Source organism: Pleurodeles waltl, chromosome 7 (assembly GCF_031143425.1).
Source record: "Pleurodeles waltl isolate 20211129_DDA chromosome 7, aPleWal1.hap1.20221129, whole genome shotgun sequence".
NCBI classification, from domain to species: Eukaryota; Metazoa; Chordata; class Amphibia; order Caudata; family Salamandridae; genus Pleurodeles; species Pleurodeles waltl.
Genome location: NC_090446.1, coordinates 929,585,499 through 929,591,797, shown reverse-complemented (window position 1 = coordinate 929,591,797; position 6,299 = coordinate 929,585,499). Strand labels below are relative to the sequence as shown.

The 6,299-nt window shown below is 47.4% G+C and overlaps 1 pseudogene; it reads right to left on the bottom strand.

The window, feature by feature from the left end:
- Window positions 1-267: 267 nt before the first annotated feature.
- LOC138247563 (5.8S ribosomal RNA) lies at window positions 268-421 on the bottom strand (annotated as a pseudogene).
- Window positions 422-6,299: the final 5,878 nt, after the last annotated feature.

The following is a 6,299-nucleotide window of genomic DNA, read 5'->3' as shown; positions in this document are numbered from 1 at the left end:
CCCAGGATGGTACAAATGGGCATCCGTGTGACACCACAGATAGCCACATGCAGCACACAGCCAGGCACCTCTGGTTTTCCAGGCCTGGTGGTAGACCGGGCACCCACCACATCAAGGAAGGAAAGACTAGGCACACCAGCAATGGCAGGACTGGGGGGGTCCTTCATGGGTGATCATGGGTCTGACCTTGGGAGGATGACAGGAGCAAAGCCCCCTGTGACACCCCCAACCTGCCCTGGAAGAGCCCCAGGGCGATTGACATTCAAGTGACCCTCAGACAGGTGTAGCCCTGGGAGGAGCTCAGGGCCACAAGGTGCATTAGAATTGTTAATGATCAATGTGTCGTGCAATTCACACTAACCTTTGCAGCTAGCTACGCTCTTCATTGACGCCTGAACCAAGTGATCCACCGCCAATAGCAACAGGCAACTTTCACAACTTTCAGCCACCTGCAGGAGCAGCGGGTGGAGGTTAGCACCAGCCATCCACTGCCCGCGCAGTGAGACAGCCCAGGCCCCCAGTCACACCTACCCTCTGGATGTCAGTGTTCATGATTTAAAAAATTGTTTCCAGGCGCTCAGCCCAGGAACCCCATCCCACCGTCAAAGCAGGTAAGCAAGCAAGAGGCTTCCACAGCAGCAGAGGGAGGAAGCTCAATCACCGGCTCTCCCGGAACGGGCCACACAAGTCTTTAAACCCCTGCCTGGCCACGCAGGAGCAGTCAACCACATACCTGGCAATGAGGGAGGGTTGCACACCAGCCATCTGCCACAAAAGCAGCGCCAGTAGGAGACACGGATATACCCCTGCGCACCGAGAGTCCCCAGCTTAGGCAGCATTCCCAGGCCTTGTCAGTGGTCTGGTTGTCACTTTGCCCTAGCTGGAGGCACCGAGGGGAGAAGAGCCAGGTTCCTCTACACCGTCAAAGTAAAGTCACAGAGGGTATCTCGGAGAAATCTCATCCAACTTCCTGGAGCCCTAGATGGGATTGAAGAGTCAAATGAGCCTTCATTGGGATTTCCAGGGCACTGCGGGTAGCTGGGCACAGTATGTAACCAGATGCTCACACTCGGAGGTCTGTCATCTGGTCGCTCTGTCTCTTATTTTTTAAAAGGAATCTGCTCACCCTTGGAGAGGACATGTGCTCTGCACCTGGGTTCTCGTAGCTCGATCCGGGAATTAGGTAAGGGGCTATTGGAGGGGCCTCACGAAGTTCTGACCTAGGGTAAGATTACAGCTTCTGAACCCAGACAAACACAGGAGACCTCTCCAGGCCTTTGGGACCCTGCCCCAGGCACTTTGCAACACAGTGGGCCAGAGAAGGGAGCCAGGGCAGGGGCTTCCACTCCTGGGCCAGCTTGAGCTCTGACCCAGGGCCCGTTCAGAGCTTTTGAACCCAATCAATTAGAATACAGTCTTGGCTTTGCATCCCTGCCTGCTTTCTGAGAAGCAGGGCTCAAAGGAAAGGCCTATCAAACAGAGCTGAAAGACTTCCAGAGACTCAGGCCCACTCAGGCCCCTGGTATCCCAAGTTGGGCCATCCCTGTCCCTTGCAGACCAGAGGACAATGGGGTAAATCACACCTTGTCTCTAATAATCTAGAGGAAGGCTACCTGCTTTTCTTGTAATCTATGCACATTGAGTGAAAGGGGGCCATCGGAGCGAACACATCTGACCTCCTGGATGTCTGGCTGGGTTTTTAAAGTCAAATGAACCATTATAGGGACTTCCAAGTCAGCCCAGCCTTCATGGATTGGCTAAATCCCCTTCCTCCCCCTTGAGTAGGCCACTGTGCATAGGGATGTCAGCATTGCATCCCTGTCTGCTCTCTGGGAATCAAGGCTTGGAGGAAATGCCCATCGGACAGAGCTGGAAGACATCTGCAGAATCAGGCCCATAGGGGCCCCTCGGGCCCACCCAGGCTGTGGTAGCACATGAGTGAGTCTGACTGGACAATAAGGGAGTCTCAGGGACCCTGTCCCTACTAATCCAGAGCAAGGCTAGCACGCTTTGTTGTAATCCGTGCACGCTGATAGAGCCATCGCAGAAAATGTACATAACCTCATGGGCTTGAAGACTCAAATGAGCCCTCATTGGGACTTCCAGAACAGCCCAGCCATCTGGATGCAAAATAGGAACCCATTGCACCACTTGGAGATGTCTGGGGTTCAGAGCAACCAGATGCCTGGACTCGAAGGATGGCCACCTGGTGGCACTATGACTTCTGAAAAAGGATTCTGCTCACTCTTGGAGGGGACAGGGACTCTAAAGCCTGGGTTCTCAGAGCCCCAGCTGTTTATCAGGAAAAGGACTATGGGGGGAGCTCATGGAACTCTGACCTGGGGTCTGGTCAGAGCTTTTGAACCCAAACAAGCAGGAGCGATTTCCCCAGTCCTCCGGGAATTCATCCCATGCACTTTGGGACACAACAGATTGGGGAAGGGAGCCCAGGGGCTTCTGACCTGAGGCCCTGTCAGAGGTTCATATCCGAGGCAAGGAGGGGAGGCCTCCCTGGTCCTGTGGGTCCCATCAGGGGCATTTTGAGACTTGGCGGGCAAGGGAACGGAGCCTAAGGCTGGGTTCGTCCACTCCAGGGCCTGCCTGGGCTCTAATTCTTTATATAGAAAAAAGAGGTATCACCGAATAACCCTTAGACCTGGGTAGATAAATACTATTAAATACAAATTTTGGCCAAGAAGGGGGAAGTATAAACCTAGACTCTCACGGTAAAACAAATTATGATTCTATTCAATATCGTATTTTTAAGTTGCTATGCATTTTATTTCTTTATAACAACATCCAATATGACCTCTTGTATTTGTAAATAAACGTAAAATTTATTTCTAGGTGCTCTAAAAGTAACAACACAGTGAAAGTGAATATTGTGATAAATAAAGTGCTAGTGTTATGTACAATATATACAAAAATGTGGTTAAAAGACAATAAACAGTGAACTTCAAAAGTATTCCTTCAATCCAGGAGTCTTGAAGTCACTATATTATTTTTACAGTAATCCACATTGATCATTTTTGTCGACGTTTCGACCCTTATTAAGACATAAATCAGAAATGGGTCATCATCAGGACTGGGGATTCCTCTGAATTAGTAGCACCTATATTGTTCAAGGTCATCCAATGCAATAATTCCAGTAAGTTACTTATTTGCGGTTATCAGCAATATTTATCCTTTCATAGATCCCAGATTTGAAAAAAATATCTTCTTAGGGAAAGCGGGAGATGTTTTGAATAGCATCCATCTGTCTGCCTTACACTTTGCTGCCGTGAAGAAGTGTAGCTCTAAGGCTTATATTCCCATACAGAACCAGTGCTGACACAGGCACAATCACAAGGCCCTTTGGCACCTTCTAATGTGACGAGCCACAGAATAGGTCTACCTGGTTGCATGATCAGTTCATGGCAGCTTTTGGGTTCTGTTCTAGTCGAACTAGAAAGGCAATCCATTTTGATCCACCTTAGACATGAGGGTCATTGCTTCTCGTGTGCAACTTTCCCAGGGCAGGCTGCCCAGGCTTATTTTCTTTTGGCACTGATATATATTGTCCAAAGGTTATTTAGCATTTACTCACTAGGCACTAGATTTTATGTTACATTGCCCATATGGCCAATCTTCTTGCATGGAGATGTGCTCAGGTCAATATAGGGGGCTTTGGTGTTCTCTTTTGCTCCAGTCTTTTCACAGAAAGTCTCAGTCAGTGGGGCAGAAGTGGTAGTCTGGTCATCTGCTTCAGTCTTCTTTGTCCTGGTTTCAACACTTCACAACTTGATATTGTGGTGCCCTGGAATATTCATCTGCTGTATGCTGATGCCCCAGCTGCTGATGTTCCAGTTGAAAGAGAGTAACAATCTCCTTCATCGTAAATCCAACTGCCCGACAAGAGTGAAAACCAGGCATAATCAATTGTGGAATGTTCGGGTTGCTAGAGTTTCAAAGTCATGTTCAATGTTTACAGAGGATCTAGTAGCCAGTGTTCAGTCAAGACAACATTAAGTTCTGAAGATTAGCTAAGGAGCCTATTGGCCATATCATTTTCATAGGTATAACAGCAGGTCAGAAATCTCTATGACATCCTCCAGGGGACCCAAGTTTTAATGGCGCTAATCTAAAAAATGACAGTCATGGTCAGCATTTTCAAGTGGTTGAGCTCCCATGGTACCAGCGACACTCACTGGGCTTCAGGATTTACCCAGTTTTAACTGGGAACTGGACTTTAGTGTTAGCAATTGATGTCTTCTGAAAATGATAACGCCAGATGTTTCAATTGTTTTCTGAATCAACAAGGGAGCGCTAGCCTATGGGAGCAACCCTGACAACCTGAACATTATAGTTTGAAACTTCGCAATCTCTCTGGTATTAGTAAAAGGCATGCATGGGCTCCCTAAAGGTATTGCTCGAGTCGAAGATAGTGCTGATTCGCCAGGCATGATGCAATAAAGCATACCTGCAACTTCCTTACCCAGGTGATACAGGTCTGTGCTTTGTCTTGCTTCCAGGCCATCTGCGATGCAGGAATCTTGTGGCTTCTGGGTGATCTCTGTTCCATGACTCGCCCTTCAGTCTTCGTTCAAGTATATCTTCAATTAGCTCAGTCTTGTGCAGGCCATACAATGGTCAAAGTGGTGCTTCTCCTCACAGGGCAGCCCAATTCCTCGTCTCCCACAGACCATAGTAGCAAGGAGCTGTATGAATAAAAAAATGTCAGCAGCCGCAGACATTCTGGTCATGCAGTACGTCTACTCTCGGGCTGATGCAGCCTTCTCAGTGCCCAAAGGATTTAAATGTTACTGGCTTGAAGGACCAGAATTTATCCTGCTTTGGAGAACAGACAGGAAGTCTGCTTTGTTTGAAGCTATTCCCCCAGTAAGGCGGAAGTGCATCTTTGTCCTTTGTGTTTTGTTTTTGCAGAGGAAGTGGTAGAGTATATGCTTCTCTCTCCTAGTCCTCTCTGTTGGCCCACTGGTCCAGCTGGCTAGGCCGTATTCATCGGCGGTATGTCTAACATATAATTTTAAACTGATCTGTATTAATAATACTATGTTTTAGACTTCTGGGTTTCAAGTGATAGCACAGAAAACTCGAGATTGTCTCTAGTTTTATAGGCCTCAAGAGACACCACACACAACCCAGATTTCGTTCTTTGTTTTTCTATCACTTGGAATCCCTTGACAGAAGACAGCCATTTGTTGGACTACCCATCTACAGTCCTATGAATTCTTCAGCCAGGATCACGTTTAAGTCTTACAGTGGCAAGTTTTTCATGCTTTCCTCGTCTTTCTTGAAAGTAAATCCGACTTTATGTTTTTCCATGGTGGTTGGATGCAGTACCCTTTGTGACTCTAATAGCCCTATTTTTAGCTCTAATTTTGGGAGGTTTTCCCCTTATGTGCTCGTAAGTACCTTGTCTCTATCCCCATCTTCTTCCTCAGCACAAGAAGATGCTGATGTTATGGTAAAGCCACGTTGGATGTTTCCTATTATTAAAATACCACAGAGTTTTGGAGTTACACTTCTGTACAAAATGGTGTTTTTGCTGCATGTTCTCATAGTATGCTACAAGAAAATGTACAGAAACGTTTAGAAATATGCATACTCTCTTTCCTCTTGTCATTTTTTGCCCTCTCCCAACATTATCTACCCCTCATCAGTCTGTCTACATTTACCCTATCAACCATGGATGTAGCTACCAGTGTTGCAGCTGGTGCAAAGCACTGGGGCCCAGAGGTGGGAGGAGTCCCAAATACAACAACCCTTTGAGCCCTGGGAGGGCACTCAGGCAATGGAAGGAGGTGTGCACGGGGTGCTGCAACATTCCCAAAATTACCATGCTGGAGTTCCAAACGTGAAGGAGCATTAAAGATGACTTTGAGTTTTGGTTGTATGGTGGCACATTTGCTGGGCATTCAAGGCTAGTGATCAGGGCTTGTGCAATCATTTTTCTGGTGCTGTCCAGTAGCCACTTGACAATTTTTTTCAGTATCCTTAGGGTGTAGAGGCAGGAAATGCCAACTGTGTTGACTTGAGTGGTTTGTCCAGTTTGTTGTCCATAACAATTCTGAGGTTTCTTCTTGTGACCTTGGCGTGGGGTGGGTCCGAGGTTTGTAGGTCCCCAGGCAGAGTCCTATGGCAAGGTGTTTTTTCCAAAGAATATCACTTGTATATTTTCACGCAGTTCAGGCAGTTGGGCTTCATCCAGGTGGCCACTTACATCATGCATGCAGAAAACTTGTTCCTGGTGTTGGGTGTTTTGTCCAAGAATGACAGTAACAGTTGTGTGTCATTGG